A 24,523-nucleotide genomic window follows, 5' to 3' on the forward strand; every position below is an offset into this window, starting at 1 on the left:
TAATGGCAGGCGCGGGAGGCGAGGCTGAGGACCTCTCCGTGTTTGTATCGCGGCGATTGGCAACATAACTGCCTTATTTACATTAAATACGCCACAAGGTTACAGCGCGGATCAACGTCATTTGATCGCTGATGACTCCCTTAAACGCCCGGGCTGTGACTGATTCTCCGCGTCCCGCTGTCCACCGAGATTCACCCGGGAGTTTTTTTTTTTTTTTTTTCCCCCAGAAAAGAAACAGACTTTAAATAGTTTCAGAAGCAGGTAAGAATTACGCTTTTTCCTCTCCCCTTTTCCGTCTCTCTCTCCTCTCCCTCCGTGGCAATCTTTCTCTCCCTCTCGGCTGGATAAAAAATTCTTTAGTCAAAGGCAGGAATGCAAAGTAGTGACAAGCGAAGGGGCTGATATATGTCTCAGTAACGAGTCTGACAATCAGAATGTAGCTCTTGGAGAATAGATAGATTTTAATAAGTGTGTTTACATGAGCTCAAGGTCAGAAGCAAGCTGCGCTGTGTTAAATGGTTTCTTAGTTGCTAGACAGAGAGAAAAAATGGACGATCACACACCATTCTTTGTAGATTATTATATCAAGGGTTCAGTCTCTGGCTCATCAAAGCTAAATGCCGCAAGACCTATCTAGTTGCTGTGAATTATGCCAGGGCGACAATGGAGAGCGTTTTTAATGGTACAATGCATTTCACCTACCAGATAGGGGGAGGCCGAGCCGGGGATGGGGATGTCTGCTGGGGCTGGGTGATGAGTATCAATGAACGGGGCGATTCTGAAAAGAGGCTGATGAAAATCGAGCCTGCCCTGCCCCGGCTGGGCTGGGAACAGTTCGCAGGGCTCTGCCGAGTGGGCGAGCGAGGCGCGCGAGCTGGGCGCCCGTCCCCCCTCAGCCCCGGAAAATGATCAAGTCAATCATGTGGACATGTTTCATTATTCATTGAACACAATCTTTTACAACGCTCCGTTTACGTGCCCGAGTTTGCTCCCGACGCCCGCGTTTCAATGTTTAAGGTAAGGAAAACAAAGGTGGGGGGGTGGATCGCGGGGCGCGGCGCGGTGGGGGGGCACCCGGGGGCGCGGCGGGTGGGGGGGACCGCCCCGGCGTCCGGTAGGTGGCAAAGTGAGTTTGGACTCTTGGCGTGGCCCCCCATCCCCTCCCCCTCCCCATCTCGGCGAGGCCTGCCGCCCGGTTCCTTCTCGCCCCATCGCGATTAAAAAATACGGTCTAATTAAATATCCGTGGCTGTGACGTTGGCGAGAGAAGCTGTCAGCGGGGGTAAAAAGAGGAGGAAAACCGAGAAAGCGGCGGCGGCCGGGCATCGAATGGCGCTAGAGAACTTCGGCGGCGAGCGGGACCAGCGCCCGGGCTGCCGCCTCCCCCGCCCGCGGTCCCGGGACCGTTACTTTGAAAAGGAGTCTCAGTGTCTCGCGCCCGGCGCGCGAGAGGGACCCCAGGTCCAGCTTGGGCCCCAGCCCGCGCCCCCAGCCCGCGCGCGGCCGGCAAGCGGCTCAAAGGCCCCCCGGAAACTTTCAAAAGGGTTTGGGGGTGGGGGGAACTCGTAAGGGGAGGGGGAGTCTGGGGACGCGGAAACTTCTGCTCAAGTGACTTTCCCCATTTTCTCCTCTGCCTGGAACTGGGGCTCCCCTTGCTCCCCCTTTTTTTTCGCCGCCTCTCGCTCTGAGATTCTGACCCCTTCGCCTAGGAAAGAGAGGGTAATTTGTAATCTTTTTTTTTTTTTTTTTTTAATCAAAGTTAGCTGATGCTTACAGTGTATCAAACTTGCCGGAGCCGAGGGCCTCTGAGACCTGCCATTTTGTGTTTTCACCGGCCTCCAGTGCCCCGGGAGCCCGGCGAGGCCGAGGCCGGAGCCGAGGTGCCAGGGTCCGAACCCGCGACCCCAGGAAAGGCCATGGCGCCTGCAAGAGCAGGCGGCGCCGGTAGCACCTGCCCCAGATCGCCCCGGCCCTGGGGGCAGGCGGGGGCCAGAGACAAAATAAATAAATAAATAAGTAACAGGTTATGGAGGGAACTGAGCCGGCCAGTCCTGGGCTGGAGAAATGAGGCCAATCAGAGTGAGGAAGTGTGGGCGTGGGGGGCTCTGGAAGGCGGGGGAGAGGGAGGGGTTGGGGGCGTGTGGGAACAGTGCAATTTAGGGGAACGCACCCCCGGCCCAAACGTATGACTGGGGCGAGAATAATCGTTGCTAATAAGCCTTTCTGTTTGCTTCAAGACATTATTTTTTGAAAATGAATTAAGGAAAACAGTCGTAGGCGGGACTCGGGATGTATTTTAGGCAAAAATAAAATAAAATAAAAATAAGGGGGGGCTTTTCTTTGATGAGTAGGAAAGTGTCCAGATCTTGACGCGCCCATCTGTTGCAGTTTTGCAAATAATTTAAAATATAGATATCTCCGTATAGATGGACGTATGAGAAGTGAGGGAAGGTGGAAACGCAGGCGCGGAGAAGTTGGGGGGGGCGAGAAAAGGGGTTTGGGGGAGAGAGGGAGAGAGAGAGAAAAGAGGATGAGCGAGCAAGAGAGCGCATTGTGTCCCCTCCCCCTTAAATCTTCTCAGGAAACTCCTGCAGGGCTTTCTTTGGGGACAGGTGGAAAGTTAAATTCCCCCCACTTCCCTTTTCCACTTTGTATTGTGAGTCGTTCTTACTGTAGCCTTTTGGCGAACATATACACAATCCCTGAGTTAGGTAGAGAACTGGATTGATGGGAGCGTGGAGGGTTGGGGTTTGCGGGGGCGGTCGTAAGAGGCTGGGGGCCACGGAGGAGCAGGGCGGGGTCCCAACCCCGCGCGCCAGTTGCAGCGGTGGCCGGGTTTTGTTTGCTGGATATTGTTATGTCTAACGGGTGCCTTGCAGGAGACGTGATTTGTCAGCCGCCTTAGTTTTCACTTTAGCGGAAAATACGGCGACTGCGCGCTGTGCTGGCCTGCGGGGCTCGGGCGCCCGGTGCGTCTGGGGCCACTGGCGTGCGCGCGGGTGGGAGCGGGCGGGCGGCCGGCCGGCCGGCGGGGCTTGGGCTAGGGGCGAGCGTGCCGGGCGGGGTGAGTGCGCGCGCGGGGCCGGCCTGCGGTTGCTCCTGCGCCTTCTCCCGGCAGCCGCTGCCGCCGTCGCCGCTGTGCAGTTTAGCAGAAATCCGACAGGGGCCGCGTTTGCTGAGCGCATCCGGCCGCCGGGCAGCCCAAGCGGGCCGCCGGGCCCGGCTGGTCGGTGTAGATCCTGGGAGGGGGTTGAGGGGGGGAGCAGACGGGGAGGGGCGCGGGAAGCGTTCTTGGTCGGAGTGAGCGCCGCCCCCCTCCTCTGGTGTCCTCGGTGTCCCCGGCGAGTTGGGTAGTTCCGCGCTCCCGGGCCTTGGCGCCCCAGTCCCCAGTCAGGGCTTAGGTGAACTTGGGGTGGGGTGTGCGTGCGCGCGTGTGTGTGTACGTGCGTGTATATGTGTGTGAAGGGGGAGGTTAGACTGGCAACGCACTGCTTTTTCTCTCCCCTCCCCAGTTTGTTATTAGCAACTGGATTTTTACTTTAAGACCGGCTTTGCTCACTGCTGAGGTTGGGAGGGGGGGCGATCTTTTCCCATCACTCACATCTTTGTTCATTGTTCACTGAGTGGAAGGCAGGCGACTTAAAAAGACGAAAGAGAGGAAAAAGGAAGGGAGAGAAAGAGGAAAAAAAGAGGGGGAAGCAAGAACAGGGAAGGAGGAGAGGCGTGGGGTAGCGGGCCCCCGACCCCGCTGGGGTCGGGTTTGATAGTGAAATAGTAAACCCACGCACGGAGGGTCGCCAGGAAAGTGGACATTACCGCTTTAATTAACTTCGAGATGCTCCGGCGGCGGGACCTGGCGTAGCCGTGACGCGCCCCCATAAATCTGCCCGGCCCGGGGCTGCTCCGAGAACTCGTACAGTAGCAGCGTCAGATCCAACGCGCGCCTCCCAGTCCGGAGTCCATTTGCATAATTGGATTTTTTTTTTTTTTTTTTTTTGCCTCCTTCTTCCTCCCTGAAACTTGTTTGAAAACCCAAGTGAAAACCGCGACGACCTGCACACTCAAAAGCAAGTGCCAAGTAAGTGCCCTGCGGTGGCCTCAGTGCGCCCCGAGGTTAGCGCGCAAAGCCGGCGAGCGAGGTGCCGGGAGCGGCGCGCTGCCTGGCCGGCCTCTGGTGAGAGCGGCTAGCCGGCGGGAGGACTGCATCTGTGGGCTCCCAAGCTACCCGACTGGCTGCTCGCAGAACTTTTTCCCCCCTGTCTCCCGACTTTTCGGGCCAGGTGAGGTGTTTGGGCCACGCGTGTACCTGTAGCGAGACTGGAGAGACGATCTTTTTGAACGCTGTGGAGTTGGGCATCTCCAGTCAGGGGCGAGTAGTCAGTCCCAGCCGCCGCGGTTGAGGGCTGAACTGCGAGCGAGCGGGGCTGGCTGCTCGTCGCGCCGCGCCGCGGATGCAGCTTATCGCCAAATGCCTTCCCCATTATTCTAAGGTTTGTGTCTCCGTGTGTGTGTGTGTGTGTGTGTGTGTGTGTGTGTGTGTTTGTGTGTACGCGCGCGCGTTTGTGTCAGTGTTCGACTGTGCTTTAAAAGGAAGAAAAGCAACCAAAACAAGAGCAGAAAGGGCTTTCCCTTAGCTTGACCCCCTCTTCCCCTAGCGACATCTATTTCTATTGCTTGAAGGAGAGAGTGCAGAGCTTCTTTTCTGAAGACAGGGTCACTGATAGATTGACAATTCTCTTGGAAACGCCATAAATTCTACAGCAAAGATGTAGCTGCATTCATAAAATGCCAGCTTTTGCCTGATGAGGAAAGTGGCTTTACAGTCTCTCGAATTATTAAAAATACATAATATATTATTATTATTTATAGTGTGCAGAACCTGAAAGTCGATTGCTATGGGGGAAGATTGTAACCCCAGTTCCTGTTTGCTGGACTAGCTTGGGAACTTGCTGGGGGCTGGGCCCACCGCCCTGCCTGGAAGGGCCCAGGGACTCAGCTTTCAGCCAAGGGAGTCGCAGGGGGGCGCCCCCAGCAGCCCTCTGGCCTCTGCTCAGAGAGAGCCTAGGGCTTCAGGCTGCTTTAGTTATGATGTCATTCTGATAGCTGAGTGCAAATGTCTCCTGATTCCACCATTAACCGCCTGGCTGATTTGCTTGGTAATGATAGCACTGACGTCCAGCTCCCTGACAAATGCAGGACCAGCGAGCCCTAGGAATTAACTTTTCCCCCCAGGAGGAGGGAGCCAGCTGCCAGAAGTATCACCACCCAGGCCCTGCCTTTGGACTTTCTCTGCCTCATCTAGACACTGATGTGGATGACAGGCCCCTGGACTGAGGGATCTCTGTTTTTGCAAAGTTTGGAGAACTTTTAGAAGGCTTTGGTTCCCAGAACATCCTTAATCTAGTAAAAGTGGAATCCAGTTGTCACCAGGCATCTGTGTCTGAGGGATAGCCAGGACCCGGGTCTCTCTGCAGCCATTGTATGGAAGAAGGGATTGTGACATTTGCCTCCTACCTTCAGTCCATTAACTGTGACTTTATGTTAATATGACTGCAAGTAAACCGGATTTAGTGTTGATTTTTAAATAGTGTACAATGATTTAAGATTTCTTTTGATTTACTGTTCAAATGAAATTTGCATAAATGTGATGAAAATGAACTTAACATCTGGGCATATGAAAAAAGGTTAGTACCTCATATGTCATCTGCAGAGAAAGTCTTTAAAATGCTTTCACCCTAAACTGGGTTCGGGGAAACAGTTCCTGGAGACATAAATGGTAATTATGAAAAACCTGGAGAAAACGCTTTCAATAAATTTGCATTCTCTTGGACCAGTGCTCTGAAAACCCATCTTGTTCTATGCCTGGAGTGCTTAAGTTCTGAGCAGGCTTGAGATCCTCACAACTCAGCAACTTAACTGCTGGCCGGGGCTGTCTTCACGGAAGACTTAGAGCAGCGACGAGTGTCAGTCATGCTGCATTGGTCCAAGCCAGAGGCCAATAGTCCCCATTATGGGAGAGGACAGGGAGGTGGCCAGGAGGTGCAGCCCTACTAATCACAATTGCCCATCGGGTACTGAAGGCACTGCTGAGATGTGGAATCTTTGCCTGCTGAGCTGATAAGGTTGTCTGCCCTGCCTTAGGTAACCAAAGAAATTGTCCTCAGCTCAGACCTATAAAATCCACAAGCCCATTCAAGTAAACTGTGAACTGCATCTTACTTTTTGAGCAAGACAAACTTATATCTGGCGTCAGGAAATCAGTTAAGCAGTCTTCCCCAAATGTGGTTGCCTTTTGCTCAAAAGTTGGCTATGAATGGCACAGGTGTTTTTAAAGTGCCTTGAATGGAGGGGGAAGAAGATAGCAATGATGCTCATGAGAATATAGATGAACTTATTTTTTTAAAGGAGAATATCATAAAAGAAGAAAGCAAATAGATTTATTTTTCCAGTTTGAATGAGGACAATTATAGCTTTTTAAGGTCTTTGGATTTAGTGTTTTTAATAAGCCTTTTAAGTAAGCTGAAATATCGGCTTGCATTTTGTTCTCAACATTATTTAAAATGAGACTTGATGCAAATTTACAAACAGAAGTGAGTTTTCTGTAGGTCAACTTTTGTCCATGCTGAAGATAAAGCACCACCACCCCCTGTCCACATCTCTTGGGCTGTGAAGGCTGTATTTTGGCTTCTAAAGGCAAGGTACAGGTTCAGTCACCCTGGAGATGCCTCTGCTAGTAGGAGCTTGTGAGTCAAAGGGCTTCTTCTGTGATCACACACCTGTTCTGCACGCAGGCATGGCCTGCCTTGTCTGGCTATGGCTATGGTTGATGCTGCGGAGGGACTGGAGGAAAGGAGCAGATCCTCAGGGAGGTGGGGAATGGAGGGCTCTGCCAAGCTGGCTAACTGGACTCACCTATGTGGTTATTTATTTATTTATTTTTCTTTGGTTGGTCGGTTGGTTTTGGTACTGGGGATTGAACCCAGGGGCATTTTACACCCCAACCTCTTTTATCTTTTGTATGTGAGACTAAGTTTCACTGAGTTGCTGAGGGTCTTACTAAATTGCTGAGACTGGCCTCAAACTTGTGATCCTTCTGTCTCAGCCTCCTGAGTAACTGAGATTACAGGCATGTGCCACCACATCTGGCTCACCTGTGTATTTTGTGTGTTCCCAGTGGGGAGATGTTGGGAGGGAGGCCTTTTGCCAAAGGTCTTTCAACTCTGGTCTACTGTGATGTCCTCCTTGGTAGCACTGAGTGTCTTAAGAGGAGTGAAGGGATAATGTGGGGAGTCAGAATGATTTAAGTCAGGAAGTGGCCCCACTGGTCACAGTTGTGATGACAGGGTGTGTGTGTGTGTGTGTGTGTGTGTGTGAGCATGAGCATGCATGTGTTGGGGGAAGGTGCTGTCCACTAGAAGCACCTGCTCTGTGATGATTTCCTTTCAGTTATCCAGGAGATATTAGTGAGTTTGCAAGTGGTCCTGTGAGGTGGAGGGATGGGTGTGGAAATAAGTGGAAGCAATCAGAAAGTGCAAGGAAACATATGTGCTTAGGGTGTGGACCCTGGGCAATATATGCCATCTTTCTTTAGATCCCATTTATTTTGTGTTTCCACATGAAGGCAGATATGGATGGAAGCCACTGCAGGAAGGTGGGCTGTACAGCATGCCACCCGCCTAGGGCCCCAGCAGTACCTGGGTGGGGGTGGGTCCTTCTTTAGCCAGTGCACGCCATCCGAAGGCTTCTGTGGATTGCCTGCCCTGGGGTTGCATTGTGCAGGCATAGGGCTGGTTTCAGCTGTCTCCGATGTCTGCTTGAGGATCCCTACCACCTTTCGCTTTTAAAAGTTATTGTAATCTTTGGTGTTTATTTTATATTTCAATAACTGCAAAGAGTAGCAAGTACTTGACTTTTCACACACTCTGGACCCGCTGTAGATGACTCTGGAAATGATGTCTAACCATTTTCCCTAAGAGGCAAGATTCAGATTAGGGTGAAGCCTTGGGTAGAACTTGCCCTAATAACCTGGGTGTCTTTGCTACAGACCAGGGTATTACAGACATTTCCCTCTTGTGGGGATCTGCCCTGCACATTGTAGGATGTTTGGCAGCACCACTGACCTCTACCAGATGCCAGCAGCACCCCCTCCTCAGTTATGACAATCAAAAATGTCTGAAGACATTTCCATGTATCTCCTGGGAGAGAGGCAATTAGGCTCGTTTCCCATACTTTTCATGAGCCAGACCCATGTAAAGGGGGGAAGATATATCGGCTTCAGTAACCCCCTCAGGGAGTTTGCAGGCTAGTAGGGTGGCACACATGTCCCAGTGCTCCTTATAAAACCAGGAGGTTGAGCCCAGCACCAAATGGGGGCACACCTAAAGGTTCTCTGAGGAAGGAGAACTTCCACAGTGGGGGAACAAATGGGTGGGAGGTATCTGTCTGGAGCAAAGGAACCCAACTCTGATTTTTTCTTTTCTTTTCTTTCTTTTTTTTTTTTTTTTTTTTTTGACAGAACTGGGGATGGAACCCAGAGCTTCACACTAGGCAAACTCTGTCACTGAAATACCCCTCCAGCTCCTCGGATTTTTAAAATGTTGATTAGATCCTAAAAATGGCCCTGGGTTGGGAACTGTGTCTTTGGGCCCCTGATGGTGACATGTAAACCAGAGTGACGGTTCTCAGACTGTGCATCCTGCTGGCAAGATGCTGATAGTCATGGAAGGGAGGGCACTGAGTGCTTTACAACTTCCTATGAGGACAGGTACCATATTTATCCTGAATTTAGGGAGGGAAACTGAGGCAATGAGTGGGGTAGGTGGAAAGTCCAAGATGAGCCTCCACCCCTCCTGCATACTCAACCCCTCTACTGCTACTGACCCATGTTCAGCTGCTTTCCTACCCCTGGGACTGGCACTGAGCAGGCAGAGAAGATCCTGGGGACCAAAGCAAGCCCTCTGAGGCGTGCTGGAGCCTCCAGGAGGGTGGGGGCAGGAAGCTAATGCAGATGCTTCCACGGCATTAAGAGATGCAGGAAGGAAAACCAGTTTATAAGGTCTCCCCCTCCTCTACCTGCCTATTCTCAGTCTGTGGCTTTACAATGAGAAAATTAAGTGCCGTTTTGACACAGGAAAAATGATCACCGTAGGCTTGAGCTGACATTAACCTGAAAGTTTTCTATCAAGGCATTACGGCTTTGATTACCTGAGTCGTGTTTAGTTGGGTCTTTGATTACCGAGGTGGGCTTGTCTCTGGGGAATGTGTTCCTGCCCCTCCCTCTCCCTGCTGGCTCTGGCGCCTGGATGCTGCTCTGCCAGCTCTACCTTGCTTCATACCATACCTCAGTCTTTCCATCGTTTGGGACCTTCAGCCCCCTTCCCATTTGTTTTTTTACTAATTTACACACACACACACACACACACACACACACACACACACATGCATAGTTCTATTTGGGTTGTAAAAGCCAACTCATAAATTCCCTAAAAATTGAGATTAATCACAGAATTGCCCATTCAGCCTTAATTATCATGATGTTCTCACGTGCATTTCTGAGGCTCCCAAGTAATTCCCATAGATATGAGTGGGATTTCGGTTCATGGAAGTGCTAGATGGTAAGGGCCTCAGAGGTTTGTGTTAATTCAATGGACATGTCTGCCCCTAGTGTCCAGGCACCTGTGTGTGGGGGAGGGTCTAAGGTACTTTTTTATAGATGTGCAGAGGTGGCCACAATATCAACACCTGTGGTGGCCACTGGTGGGTGTTCGCCCCTTGCCAGGTGCCGAATTCTTCAGTTTGGGAGTATTCTCTTGTTTAGGCCATTTAACAAGTCAGAGAAAGGCATCCCTTAGTGCAGCTTCTCAGTGGGCAAACCGACTGGTGTGACAACTTGTTGTAGCCACACGGCGGTGGCAGGGCCTGGCAGGGATTTGAAGCCAGCTGCATGGGCCTGGGAGGCTCATGACCCTCACCTCGTTTGCACCCCTACCTTCCTGTATGATGCTACAAACTGGGAACAGAAATCATCCTTCCAAATGATACCAACTCACCTTTAAAGTTAAAAATGTAAACTGGAACTCGTGGCTTCCAGAACATATGCATTGTTGTAAATTTGTTTGCAGGAGGGAGAAAATATTTGGAAGCCCTGCATGCGTTTAAATACTCACTCTAGAGATAGTCAACAGATCACAGATCACATAAATGTTATATATAAAAGGTAATCTCTTTGGACAGTTCAATGTTTCATTTTGTCTCTCAAAATACCTAGGAACAGTTATCCCTTATTGATTAGGAGAAAAAGTAACACAAGGAATCCTTTGGGTTCTTTTTTCTAAAATGTTAATTCTCCCTAAAAATCTATTACAGTCCAATCAGGCAAAGCCTTCCAAATTATGAAGGAAAGGTCATCATTTATATGAACCTACCGAAGGGGGTAGGAAGTCTTATAGAAATTACAGCTAAAGTGCTTTATAATTATTTTGCTTCCTCGGCCTGGGCTCCCAGTTTGGGGGTTTGTAATCTGTCGGTGCCAAGTGGCTGTTTCGGCAGTCTTAAATCTGCACGGAGCAGAGAGCGACTCGCTGATGGAACATGGCCGGATCTGCTAATTAAACTCAGTGCAGGATTTCTTAGCATCTGAGAAACTTTATTCCACCCGAAAGAGGGTCAGCGCTGGTGGGTGGCGGTCCCTCCCTGGTAGCGTAAGAAGAGTTCAAAAGGTGGAAAAGTGCTAGTGTGGGAATGTGGGGAGGGAGAAAAGCGGCCACATGCCGACATGAAAGGATTTAATCTGCGCAGCCGAATCCTCCTCTGATCCAGGAGGGCTGCCTCTGTGCTGGCCTCGGCAAAGCCACTCGCTCTCCCCGAGTCCTGCCGGGCACTCACGACTTGGAGCTCAAGAGTGGTCTGAAGCTCCTGCCTGGAGTTGCATGCACCATTTCTTAAGCAGAAAGCCAGACGCTCCGTCTGCGATTTTTTTTTTTTCCTGAGATCATTGACTTGACAACTTAATATTTATTTTCTGTGTGTTTTTTAATGTTTTGTTTTGTTTTGTTACAGTCCCTCCCCCCATTTCCTCCTTATCTGCTCTCTCACTCTTTGCATAGTCCCTCATTCTCAAAGTATTTTGAAAAAGCTTTTGTTAAAGTTTGAGGGCGGCGGTGGGGGGGCTGGGGGGGCGTGCATTGCCATTTTAGTTCCATTTAAAATTCCCATCTAGCATATTTTGGAGGCCAAAGAATAGTACAGAGAAGCTGCCACGGATATTTGCATCATCTCAAAATGTATTGATGAAGCCTGTAAGATAGCAATTTTCTCCTTTAATAACTACTGTCACCCCAAGGAAGACACAGTGGTCTTCTGAGTATGTGACAAATGATGGGCTCGGCCGGGGCCTGGTCATCTACTTGGCATTTCCCATGACAGTGCCCTGTGATGTAACGGATGGTGATCTGGCCTGTCTTTTGGAGGGGGATGTGCATGCCGTGCCTGTTGGCATGTTTATTCTCTAGCGATGACTGTCTGGTGAGGTCAAGTAATATATTCCAGATATTAGGGTACGGAGTATCTTCAAAACCCTCTCGGAGGAACTGGTTGCGTTTTGACATCCTGCCCTTTTATCTTACTGATGCCAGCAACCTGATCCTCACGTTTTCCCTCCTGTCTCAAAAGGTTGACAAGAGCTAGATCCTTGTGTGAGGTGGGTTTTTTTTTTTTTTTTAATTTTTTTTTTTTTTCAGGCACTGCCTGGTGAAAAATACCAGGCCCATGTGTGGATCTTGGGGACAACAGGGGTCTATTGTTAAGAAAACTTTTCCTCCTTTTGCATGATAATATTACTCAGATAAAAATCACGGTAATTTTTGTGTGTGATCTCCAAATACCACCTTCAATAAAATAATTTGTTCATTGATCTAAAGAATGAGTGGTTTCCAGCTGCTTCCTTCCTCAGAATAGACTTTTGAGTTGGAATCTGTCTCTTTGACTCCTGTCTGGTGGAGGTTGGCTTCCTGTGGAGGTCATTGTGAAGGGGCCAGGTGGCCTGGGGAGACTGGGGACAGAGTGCTTACTTCTGGAGGGACTGGAGGGCTTAGCAGAATCCAATGCAAAATGCCAATATGATAATTTGTACTTAAGTGTGCAGATATTTGTGCTCCCTGATCTCTGTCTTGGAGGCAGGCAAGTCAGACTTTTGCTGGACTGGTGGGGTAAGGTAACCCTCCTTTTATTAATCTCAATCATCAATAATCAATGGTTAATCTTTTGATTGGTACAGGGAAACTTTACCCAATTTTCTACTTACTGTATCATTGCTCCCGAAAATGGAGAGTCTAAAGAAGGGTTCTTTGTGTGCATTTTATTTTCTAATAAAAATTTTTTTTGTCAGGGTCACATAGTACACATGTGTTGCTCAATATATCAATATCTACAAGTGAATTTTTTGCATAATTCAATTTTTAGGGATAGTCCTTCTTTCATTCCACAATTGAGATACTTGTTTCATTGAGCTGGAAACATCGAGTTTGTAAATGAGGAAGAGCTTGAAGCATGTTTGCTTTGTGGTGTTTTGTTCTTAGGCAGAGTCTTACCATAATAGAGAGCTCAGGACCAGTCAGACAGGACTGAGTTCGACACCCGCCTTTGCCACTTACAAGCCGTTTGTGAGCTGGGCATTTTTATCTCTAGTCCTCAGTTTTCTCATCGGTGGGATTGGAATAATTCTTCCTGACTCATAAAAGTCTCTTTCCTGCACTGGAAGAAAAAATGATTAATGAAAGAGCCCAGGGACCAGCTATTCAAGGAATAGCCAGCTACCATTATTACTCGTTTTCTATATTTTGTTGAATATTTTAGAAATGCAGCCCACACCCAAAGCTGTGTGTGCCAATCATTTGCAGAGCTGCTGGAGAGGTCTCTTTGCTCCTTTGTTGCCTTGGCTGGTCTTTGGAGTTATTCACCTGGGGATCAATAAGTATCGGCGCATTGATTTCTTATGTTTCTGAAGATGCATTTTAAAGGGTCAGCTGAGTTCATGGAGGAGTCTGGGGTGGGGGTGAGGTCTAAGTCTTCACTAAACAAGCATTCTCGCTCCAGTCCATATTAGCACATGGTCCCCCCTGTATGTGCACACGTCACACATATCACACATGCTCACACTTATGTGTACATAGGCCACGCACATGCATACATGTATGTACTTACATACATAGGCATGGGGACTGGACTTGCATCCATGTCCATGTACATGAACACCATTCTGTTTGCTGGAATCCCGGTGGGAACATGATGTGCTTTTCTCTCCATCTTTTCCCTGGAGGCAAAGGCAAAGGCCCCCAAGAAGGTGTTGTCATTCATTCATTCATTCATTCGAAAAACTATCCAGTGCCTTTGTATCCTAAGTAGGTTTAATGCTTGGAACAGGAACAAAACCACCATAGGGCTGTTGTCTCAAGACCAACAACAGAATGAGGATAGCGATGATCTCTTGAGTTTTGGTTCCAAATGCACACACTCACACACACACACACTCACGCACTCACACAAGGGACTTACCTACTTTATATACTGGTGTGTATGTTCACATGTTGATTTCAGGAGAACTAATACTTAAGTGTGAAGTATTAAATTAATGAGTTAAAACTAACCATTTCGTTCAACACAAGTCACCCAAGTGAGAGGCAGGGACTTGAACCTTACTTTCTTCTGCAGAGGACAAGGTGGAAGTCCAGGATGGTTTTTCCCAGGACGAATTTTCCCAGTGGTTCCCAAATCTGTGACAAAAGGACAGTGTCAGCCTCCATGGGACAGTGGGGAATACCTTAGTGATGCTGTGATAAGAAGCAAGATCCCATCTTCCTGGGGTATATTTGAAACCAAGATCAAGTCCTGTAAATAAACCTCTAAAATTTATTGGGTGCCTATTGGGTTGGTGGCCTTGGGTTTTAAAATGCAAGGTATCATTTAACTTAATCCTTAGAACACTCTCTGCCTTTTGATTGAATGAGGGAGGCTTATCCACATGGTGTGACTTGCCCAAGGTCAAGCTGCTGGTAGGTGGCAAGGCAGGGCTCTCTCTGCATGGAACCTGTGCGGTGATGTGTGGCTGCACATGCCTTTGGGAAGGGGACTCTGGGCTCCTGCCTGCAGCTTCTCTGCAGATGGAGTTTCCGGGAACAGAGACAGTTGGAGAGCCAGGGTTCCGAGGCAGACACGCTAGTGTTAGCTGCAAAGGTTCCGCCGTGCTCTCCCCTCGGGCCCTAAAGAGGGAGATCTGAGCACAGGAGTCATTTCCCTCCTTAAAATGCTTTTAAATCGAAGGCCTGGGAATAAGAGTGAAGACCAACATCCCCTACCCTATAGGTATCTCTTCCTCTTCCCAGAGTGTCCCTGCCTTTCTGGTCCTCACCTTAATTCCTGCTCTTCTCTCCAGCTTCGTTTCACATCCCTCCTGCTCCATGAAGCTGTGCGTGAACACCTGCCCCTACAAAACCGAGCCCAGCCAGGAAGCTGTGTGAGGCCAGGCCTCCCGGAAGCCTGCCCCTCGTCCGCTCCCACCCTGGGGTTTAGGAGTGAATCTTCCCTAGGCTTTCAGGCAGCTTTCGCAGGGGACACCAGAGCAGTGGTTCCTGGCCTTTTTCTTACCTGTCATCAGTGAGGTATTATTCCAAGCAAGGCACAAAGGGTCGACATTGGTCATTCGAAGGGGTTCCTTGGGACTGACTCTAATGGGCTGCTGTTCAGCCTCTGGAGCCTAAGGGGACAGCATCTCGTCAGGAAAGTGAGTTAGAAGGGCCAGGCCCTCTGAGCCCCTGGAGGACCTCCCCACCGTTTCCCAGGGCAGCCCCTGGCTGAACGCTGGTCTGCCAGGGAGGGGGCCCAGGGGTGGCATTACAGACAGTGCTGACTGCAGCAGCCTGACCTCCCTGAGGCCTGCTTATGAACAGCTCCAGAGACTGGACGATCCCCCAAGCAGCTGGGATGGACAGCCAGGCTCTGAGAAGGAAGCACTGTTAGCAGGTGATGCAAAGTAGGCTTCATGGATCTTCTTGTGAGGTACTAAGCGAAGGGTACTAGGTACTAAGGGAAAAGTACTAGGTACTTAGGCCTCAGTGTTTAACTGGTGTTCATTGAATAAATCAACAAGGAGTGAGGAGCACAGCCTTTGGTGGGGAAGAAACAGGAGCATGGCAGTGGGAGGTGATCTGGGAACTGTGCTTTGGGAAGAACACTATTTTGGGCAAGTTGTACTTGAATGGCTTGGCAGTGGCTCATTCTTTTGATGTTGCACCAACATTTGGAACCATTCTGAATCCTGGGGCTATGACAGTAAATGAACACATAAAAATTTGTGCTCTCAAGGAGCTTACATTCTGCTGGACAGAGAGTGACAATAAATAATAATTAAAATAACATGTCAGATTCTGATGTTGTTTTAGGGAAAAATGCAGCAGGTAAAGGGGATACAGCAAGATGGGAGGTGTAGGGGTAGCTGTAATGTTGAGTAGGGAGAGAAGGGGACCTCTCTGAGAAAGTGGTAGAAGCACAGACTTGGTGGTGAAGGTCTGGAAAGAGCATTATAGGCTACAAGAACAGTAAGTGCAAAGGCCCTGAGGCAGGATTGTATTTGGTGTTACCAGGAAACAGCAGAGGCTGCTGTGTGACTGGAGTGAGAGAGTTTGGAGTGTGAGTAGCATGAGCAGAGCCCATGGAGGCCTGGTTTCCTATCACACTTGTCTTTCCATACCACTCTTGTCATGTCACCATAATCCACAGATATTTACTAAGCAGCTACTATGTGCCAGGCACTGTGTTAGACACTAAGGACACGGATGGACCTGACATCTATGGTTCCTGCTGCTCTAGAAAGAGAGCTAGAAGTATACTTATCATTCCAACTGTGACCATGAAGACTATGAAGGACAAGAACAGAGGGTTGTGGGGAGACCTCTTCTTCAATTAGAAGGTTAATGGCGTCTTTATAGAGGACAACTAAGGGTAAGAACTCAGCAAATCAGAGTAGGGAAGAATTCCAGGCAGAGGAATGACATGTGCAAAGGCCCTGAGGTTGAAGCCATCTTGGTGGTTTGGGAGAAGAAGGGAGGCCAGGGTGTTTTCAGCTTTCCCAAGAAGAGTGTAGTCCTTCTTTGCATGGGGAAGGGGGTATTCTCTGGTTGGAGCTGCTCCCTCACTCTAAGAGCACAGCCTGTGAAGGGGCATCCATTGGCCACTGTGGTCTTCTTTGCCTCCTGCCATCCAAGGAAAGATATTGATCTTTCTTCCAAGTGGTCCTTCTCTCTTGTCCTCATTCTGTGATGCCTGGCTCCTCCCTGCCTTTGTCTCCCACCCCCATCCTGAGGGGGTGTCTCTGTCTACACAGTTTCTCCGTGCTCTGTTTATGCAGTCATGCACCACACAATGACATTTTGGTCAAGGCAGATCACATATATGATGGTGGTCCCAAAAGATTATAAGAGAGCTGAAATATTCTATCATCCAGCGACGCTGTAGCTGCTATAACGTTGTACCGCCATACGTGACTCACACCTCGGTGGTGACATTGCTGCAAACATTCAAATGGCGCTGCCAGGCTTGTGACAGTAGGTAGCATGTGCGATTACATACAGTACCTGATAATGATAATAAAAGGCTCATTGGGTTACGTATTCACTACACCACAATTTCATCATTAATTCGGCACGTACTCCAACTTGTATAAAAGCATTGTCTGTTAAACAGTATGCCACGTCTCTTGCTGCATCGAGAGGCCACGTGCGGGGGCTGGGGTTGTGGCTCAGTGGTAGAGCACTTGCCTGGCATGTGTGAGGCACTGGGTTCAATTCTCAGCACCACATAGAAATAAATAAACAAAATAAAGGTCTGTTAACAACTAAAAAATATTTTTTTAAAAAAAGAGGCCACGTACGGTGCCTGGCCTATACCACCTAGGTCCGCGGAATCTGCTTCCTGATGTCTGTGCAGGGCCTTTGCCTAACACACACTTCTCGGAGCGCATCCTTGCGGACGGGCTCATGACTATGCAGCCCCGGAGGCCAGGGATTGAGTCTGAGTTTTGCAGCAACACCTTGGGGGTCCCTTTCTTGCCTGGGCATGGCTGCAGTGGTCCCCTATGCTCTCTGCCAACCCTTCCATTCCTGTTGCCATTGTGCTGAGCACGGGCTATACAAGTGGGGTTCCTGCCTGCAGAGGCCTCTTCAGTTCTGCCATATTCAGGTGTTCTGGACTTGGGAAGAAGTTCTCACCTCTCTTCCCCTCAGACTCTGTGACCCTTTAGGACAAGTTGGCAGAAGACTAGGTCCTGATTCCTGTCTCCTGCAGGCCTAAACAGGACACTCTAATGTAGAACTTGCGAGTACATCTCATGCCTTCTGATTTATCACTTAAATTATGACGATGGTAACTTTTAAATTTAATTTTATTTTTATCAGAAAATGAAATGTGTCCTGGCTCTTTGGAAACTGAACTTTTTCTTCATCATTTGGTTTTAAATGGTTAAGTAAATTTCATTAAATAACTATAAACATTCCAAATCCTCCTGCATACATATCATATTTCACATCATTGTAACTTAGATGCAAAATATTAAAATGTAAATGACTCAATAGAAAAATTATGGAAACAAATGCATGACTTTTATTACACTTTCAGAAAAGTTGCTTAAATATTTCCCCTTCCTTAGCAAAAAAATCTATGATGAATTAAAAAAGTAGTTAAGGGCACTATAAAAATAATCCTTACGAATAAAGGAACAGACTTTGGTAAACTCTTTTCCCCCTGATTTTATCTCTTTAATTCTGTGAATTTATTTGGTTATGTTGATTATTGTCCACTCATTAATTTGACTATTACAAAGTAAGATATATTAAACCAAATGTAATCATTTTAACTTTTAATCATTAGTTGGAGTGGTAATTTTACCCAGGTATTTAATATAGATCTAAATTTATAGTCATGGTATTAGGAAATTTGAACCAACAGTTCTTCTTTTTCCTCTTTAGAAATATTTCAGTCTGTAGTAAAAATTGTCTGGAAAACATTTGGTATTTTATTTTAGTCTCTATCACAAATTTCCATGTGATTGTTCTATAATAATCTTGAAAAGTGACACAAGGTTCTTTTCCCATAATAAACAGCAACTAATGTAATAATAACAAATGATAATGCTAATGAAAAAATTATATTTTTTTCCCAACTTAGAGAAGAGTGCCAACAATAGGTAGGATAAAATAAAATCAATATTTTGACAGTGCTCTATTATGTCTGGCTCATTAATTTGGAGACGACTTCTCTGTTCAATCCTAAATCACCAAGTGTCAACAAATAGTAGTTTTAACGTCTACTCTCATTCCGATGCATTTAATGCTTTGCAAGTTATTTTTGGAGGAAAATGATTTTTGATTCGGCAGATGTATAGAGATTGCATTGTGTAGGTTTTTGTCTTGGGGAACAATGGAAAACTTTTGCCATTGCAATTTGTATTCAAGAGATTGTTCATTTCAAATTCCTGTTCAGCACAATACTATAGAGTTTTTCATATCTATATAGTTACATATATGAACATACATGTGTGTATATGTGTATATGTTAGTGTAACACCTATGTGTGTGCACACACTCTTAGAAACCATACTCATTCATTTTCACTTTTACCCAAAGTTTCACTTAGCTTCCTCTTCTTTTCAAAGAATCTAGTTTTTGATTTCCGAGTACCGATTGTCAGTTGATTAAGGTCAATGCCAGCACTTATTCAGGCTCCTATTGACTGGGACCACGTGATATAAGTGATTGATCCACCTTAGACATGGAATTGCTAATTTTCCATTGCATGGTTCTTTCCACGTAGCACATTCCCCATCACTCTGAGTTCTTCATACAGTATTGCAGAACAGGCCACCTCCCCAGGTACTGTGCTGTTGCATTAATGCAGAATTACATCTCTCACTTGTGCAAAAAGTATTTGTATCACCGCTGCCTGTCCTTTGTTTTCCAGAGATCACAAAAGCCTGGGATTTAGAATAGCAGATAATAACATACAGTGCATATTATTGATGCTGCTTTAATTGTCTTATTGACAACTCACTTGAACTTGGAGAAGCATGCTAATATTTATCATCCTGTGAACTCATGTGCATTTTCTCAACTGAAGCCATAATGACAGAAGAATTTCAAAACTCAGATGTCTGCCCACCCTGACTTGCCTTTCATCTGTAAGGACAAAGGTTTGGAGATTGGTTCATGGTAGGGGAACCTGGGTCAGCCCTCTCTGCTCATGGCCCCTTTAGCTTTTAGCATCCTCTGGATGCTTCTCCCTCTAGGGGTGATCTGGCTAATTAACTCGTTGACCAGCACCTGGACAGGAAAGGTGGCAGCAAGATGACCCACCTGAGCAGTTGCAAAAAGGGCAGTGCTAGCAGGCCCTGGGATGGCCCAGAGGTTTTTGTGTTTTCAAAGAGGCAGCTGTTTCTTTCCTTTTGGGAAATGCCAGTGGAGGATATTAGAAAGATTTAGAACAGGCAAAAGCTGGAATTGAGGCCACTATACTGGCTAAGAGACAAGCATCCATTTGGAGAGGGTTTTGATAAGCTCAAGTTGTTGATGGAACCATCGTGTCTTACCTGTGTCTCCCTGGCTGAGGCATCTCCCACCCTGTTCCTCCATGTCCACTAGGCTCCAGCCTGCTGGTCTACCTCGGTTCCTTGGACACGGGGACTCAATCTCACTCGGGGGCCTTGGCACCAACCACGTCCTCTGACTACAGCCTTCTGATCCTCACCCTTCACCTGGCCACTCCTTCTCATCCCTCTGGTCTCTCTCAAATGACGTCTCTTCAGAGAGGCCCTTCCTGGCTTCCCTCTTCTGCAACCCTATGCCAGTCACCTGCTGGCTCATCGTCCTACCCTATTTTCTTCACAGTGCTCACCGTTCTTGATCTTATTGTTTACCCATCTCCCCTCCTCCACCTGGACTAGACTCCCCAAGCCAGGGCCCTTGACAGTCCCGTTGATGACTCAACTTCCAGCACTCAGAACAGTGACTTGCAAACGACAGCAGCCAGTTAACAAATATTTTTTGAAACAATGCTATTTTCCTAAAGGCCAATATGGAGGTGGGAGTTTGCCTGTGGTCCTTTGAGAATGGTGTTGTATAGTAAAGCACAGGATCTTACGATGTGGGCCTTTGCTCCACTGTTGGAGGGGGATACTGCACCATGTCTTGCTCCCAACCCATCAAGAGGCCACCATGATAGAATTCTGCATCAAAAATAGATTTTCCTCTTTGCTAAGTTTCTCTCCCTTTGTGGGGACACTGGCTCAGTCATGGGTATTTCTTCTGGTTTGTGTTTCAGCCATGGAGGTCTTTTCTTTCTCTCAAACTGTTTCCCCACCTGTACCACCTTGTCATAGGTGGGCCATGCAGTCCCTGCAACAGGCCTTGACATCAGTACATTGGGCACGGAGGCTGGAATTGGGTTCTTTGTGGCTGCTGAGAGCCAGCTGTGTGGGGCCCTGATTAGCACAGACAGCGTTGTTAGTTGCTCAGCGTTCTTCTCATTGGCAGTACTTGATGGGGGTCCCCGGGCAGAGGCATCGTGGAGACCGCAGAAGATGCCGTCTTGGCTCCCTGATTGGTGAGCCGCTCATCTGACTGATGAGTGAGGTGGAGCAACCCCACTGGCTTCAACAAGACACTCGAATCACAGAGGATGATTGCAGAAGGGGGGAAAGGACTTTCAACCTATGTCACATCCTGTTGCCCAAGTGACTCCCATCTTAGGAGTTTCACGGTGCTTGTGCAACTTGAAGAATCTATTTTCTAGGGTTGGAAGTACTTACCTTCCTCCTCCCCATGGGTTGACAATGAGGCAGGATTCCTGCAGAATCAAAGATGGGAGTGAATCTGGAGATGAATAGTCTACAGGTCTCCATTTTCACCTGCCTGCTCCATGGAGGTCTTCCTGGTGTCAAATTTCTCCCCTCCATCCCTATTATTTATTTAGTCTTTGAGTTAAATAGAAACTTTTTCCTATGCATGCATGTATCCTCTCCTTAAGTTGATTGCAAACTCCCCAAGAACAGAATTTCCCTTTTCTCCCCCTTAGTGTACCCAGGCCTTGCCAGACACCAGGTCCCCCACTGCCACCCCACAGGATGTCTGATTCCTGGGGGTTGGTTTGGGGTGAGAGAGGAAAGCAATAAAAGTGTTAATGAATGACCAAAGAGAATTAGGAGTGTGGGTCTTCCGAAAAGAATCAGAATAATTTCGCCTTGAGTCGTTCATGATTTATAGACCTCTTGGGTTAAAAACTATTTGCTATCTAGTTGGTTGCCAAGTCTAACTTTTTCCTTTCAAGTCAATGAGTTAAAAAGTCTAGTAATTGGTATTATTTTTTTTCTTAAAATAAAGACCCTAAGACTCCTTCAGGGAGATCCAAAGTCATTATTACTCAAATGCAGAACTTTTGGGGAATGAAATTCCTCACAAGTGGGTTCCCTAATCAGATAAAATAAGAAATCCCTTGGTGTTGTGTTTCTTGGTGATGATCAGTTTGCTTCCAGTCAAGGAGGGGAATCCTACCTCCCCTCACAAAGTTGGTAGAATCAAGTTCTTTCCACTGGGATCTTGGCATTGTCTTTCTTATGTCCGCGTCCTGACCTCTCTTTAGTGTCTCTCAGTCTCCAGCTTCCCATTCTACTGCTGTGTTTCAGGTGGTTGATTATGTGAATGAAAATAAGATGTGGATTCCAGAGACCCTCTGTGTGCCTGTTCAGGCCAGTGTATAATTTACAATCAAACACCAGACAGCGGCAGAAATCTCAGGTGCTGTTCTTTGCTTGGTTAGTCACTCTGGCAATTTGTTACTCTGGTTGGGACTCAGTTTCCCCACCTGAGAAATGAGGATGGTGTTGCTAGACCAATGTCTCAAACTTCAGCAGGCGAAAGCATGATTTGGGATGCTTGTTAAACCTCTCAGTTCCTGGGTCTCATACGCAATTATAAGGCCAGGTAGCTTTAGCCAACAGTAAGATCAACAAAACCACAAAGCTTGAATGGCTCATAAGTCTTCCGATTTCTCCATGATGACATTGGGGAAGTGTTCTTGAAAGGTCTGATGTCATGAGCATGTACAACTAGAAAGAGACTTGGAACCTTGCGTCTTACGAACTGCTCATTGCACACGAGTTAGAAATACTCTTCATAACTCCCTAATGGACCAAGTGGGACAAGATGTTATTAATACTGCTCCAGGTGCATTTGGCTTTTGACCTTGGCCAGCAGTGGTTCTGAGGAGCCATTATTTTTGATGCCTATTAGATCTCATCTGTTAACAAGGAGGGCCCTTGAGTAAACGGATGTCTGGTCCTTCCTTTTGTCTTTTTAACACCCCTCCCCCCTGAAGTTTGGTGACATTAAGCAGGAAGGACAAATCATCACCATGTACAGATTTTGTTTCAAATAAAAGAACTCAATTTGCTGCCAAATGGGGGTTTAACCTCTCCCAGATCTTTGGTTGTGCATAATTAATGTATCGTTCAGCATTTGACTTTTGTGCTTTTCATACAGATTTAATCTTAAAGGATGCTTCTGAGTTCTGTGCTCACAAAAGCACGCTCTGCTTATTCCATGGGTTTTTGCCTTTTGGTTTGGGGGGTGCCCTTGTTAGAATTTTCCTGAAGAAGAAGATAATCTGTGTGGGTAAAGTACCCTTCTCTCTTCAGTCATTCAGCAAGCACTAATTCAGTGCCTAGTCTGGTGCTTCCATGCAGTTGGAAAGGGATAGGTGCACTACATCTACTGATGATAATACTAGAAACCAGGGGAAGGGGGGGGGTGATGAGGATGACAGAGGTGCTGTGACATGATTTATGGGTGACTTTGCATCTATCTTCTCATTGCATCCTCAGCAGTCCTGGGAGGTGGAGATGGGTCTGATTTTCCAGACGTGGACCCTGGGGGCTCGGATCTGAGTGACTCACCAAACCACACACACAGCCGGTGGCTGGGTTCAGGTGGAAATCTCCCATCCCTGCCCCATGGAACTTCTACTTCTCACCATGCAGTCTTGCTCCGACCATCTATTTTGTAGCTTTGGCTAATGGTTAAAGGAATACAGAGGGAGCTGTCGTCTTTCTGGAGCATGGAGGTGAAGGGCTGGGGACCCACAGTTCAAGAAGCCAGCAGGCTCCAGTTCCTTCTGGGGAAGCATCCAGCAGAGCCTTAGCTGCAAATCTCCTTCCTATTTACGCCCCCTGTTGGGAATGTTTTGGGGACATCCTTTAAGTGATTTCTTCTCTGGGCAAAGTCAGCGCTCCTTGAATCTGCCCCCTTGCCAAGGAGACGGGATGTAAGAACATGTTTTCTATTGATTTTTAAAAGCAATTCAGGACCCAACTGGTAATAATAGGTGTGACCTGTGCCGTTTGCCAGGCAGGCACAAGCAGCTCGGAGCCTTGTTGTGCGACTCTGATGTTTGGGATGTGCATTCTTTGAAGATTACTTCTAAAGCAAGGCGTCCAAATCCTTAATTCACGATTCTGTCTATTCCTGTGGTGTTTACATTCCACCATGGCAGAAGATCACTGTAAAAGAGAAAGATGAAAATGCACTTTTAAAAAGGGCTTTCTTGCATAGGCCTCCTTCAAAGACCCCAACCCTTTCCCCTCTTGTTGATGCCGAGGTCTGTGTTTCATCTACAGGAGCATCTACATTAGTAGGTGATTTAAAGGTTTGTCACACAGTTGTGACACATTGAGCCGAGCTCTCATGGTGCTGAGTGGTGTGGAGCACTGCACAGCAGTGCACTGGTGTGATTTTGGGTGTCCGGGCATGTCTCTCCGGCATTGTGGATCTGTTGAAGTGCCTTTGGGAATTTTGTTGGGGTGCAACTTCTGCTCTTTGCTGGAAGTCATGTCTGAAAGGATCTTGGGGGACGTGGCTGGTGGGGCTGATTGAATTGGCCAGTGGGCAGAGCAGGGCTTGCTAGGCTGGGTGCCAAGGGAGGAAAGAGTCTCCTACTTGAAGAAGTCACAGAGCTTTGGAGCCTGAGAGTAATGTGTGGATACAGGACCAGTTAGGGCCTCTCTATCCCCAAACACCAAAATGAAGATGGTCACTGATGCCTCCATATGATATAAAAGGCATTCAAATATATAATTAAGCTTAAGGACCAAGTTAGGGATTTTTCCCAAGATGATTGTTTTGATATCTTTTCTTGAGGCGGGGGGAGAGGCTATCAAGTGTCAAATTAAAAAAATATATAATCTATTTTGTTGCTATTGCTATTGTTATTATCTCTGACTTTGGGGGACTCTTTGAGCATATGTGGACTGTCACTCATTTTACCCAGGGCTAAGGTTTAAGGTCTCTCAGATCTTGAGACCCTCTGATCTGGTTTATGATGGACAGGTGGGGCCTGTCTGTCTCCCATTTTCCCCAAAGTCCCCAACACCTTGGATACTTAAGTTTTGCTCTTCAGTGCGGGGCATGGGCCACATGATCACGAGCACTGG

The 24,523-nt window shown here is 47.6% G+C and overlaps 1 protein-coding gene across 6 annotated transcripts in view; it reads left to right on the forward strand.

Moving 5' to 3' along the window:
* The first annotated feature begins 869 nt into the window (after nt 1-869).
* Nucleotides 870-24,523, forward strand: part of Znf536 (zinc finger protein 536) — a 431,720-nt gene continuing 408,066 nt past the window's right edge. For 4 of the 6 annotated variants that reach the window (XM_047529029.1, XM_047529033.1, XM_047529034.1 and 1 more), the window contains exon 1: nt 870-1,017. The gene's annotated coding sequence lies outside the window, so the exon portion shown is untranslated. Of the gene's footprint in view, nt 1,018-3,365; nt 3,402-4,037; nt 4,281-24,523 lie in introns of those variants that run through there. The other 2 variants (XM_047529031.1, XM_047529032.1) reach the window with 2 other exon arrangements.

Source organism: Sciurus carolinensis, chromosome 16 (genome assembly GCF_902686445.1).
Source record: "Sciurus carolinensis chromosome 16, mSciCar1.2, whole genome shotgun sequence".
Taxonomy (NCBI): Eukaryota; Metazoa; Chordata; class Mammalia; order Rodentia; family Sciuridae; genus Sciurus; species Sciurus carolinensis.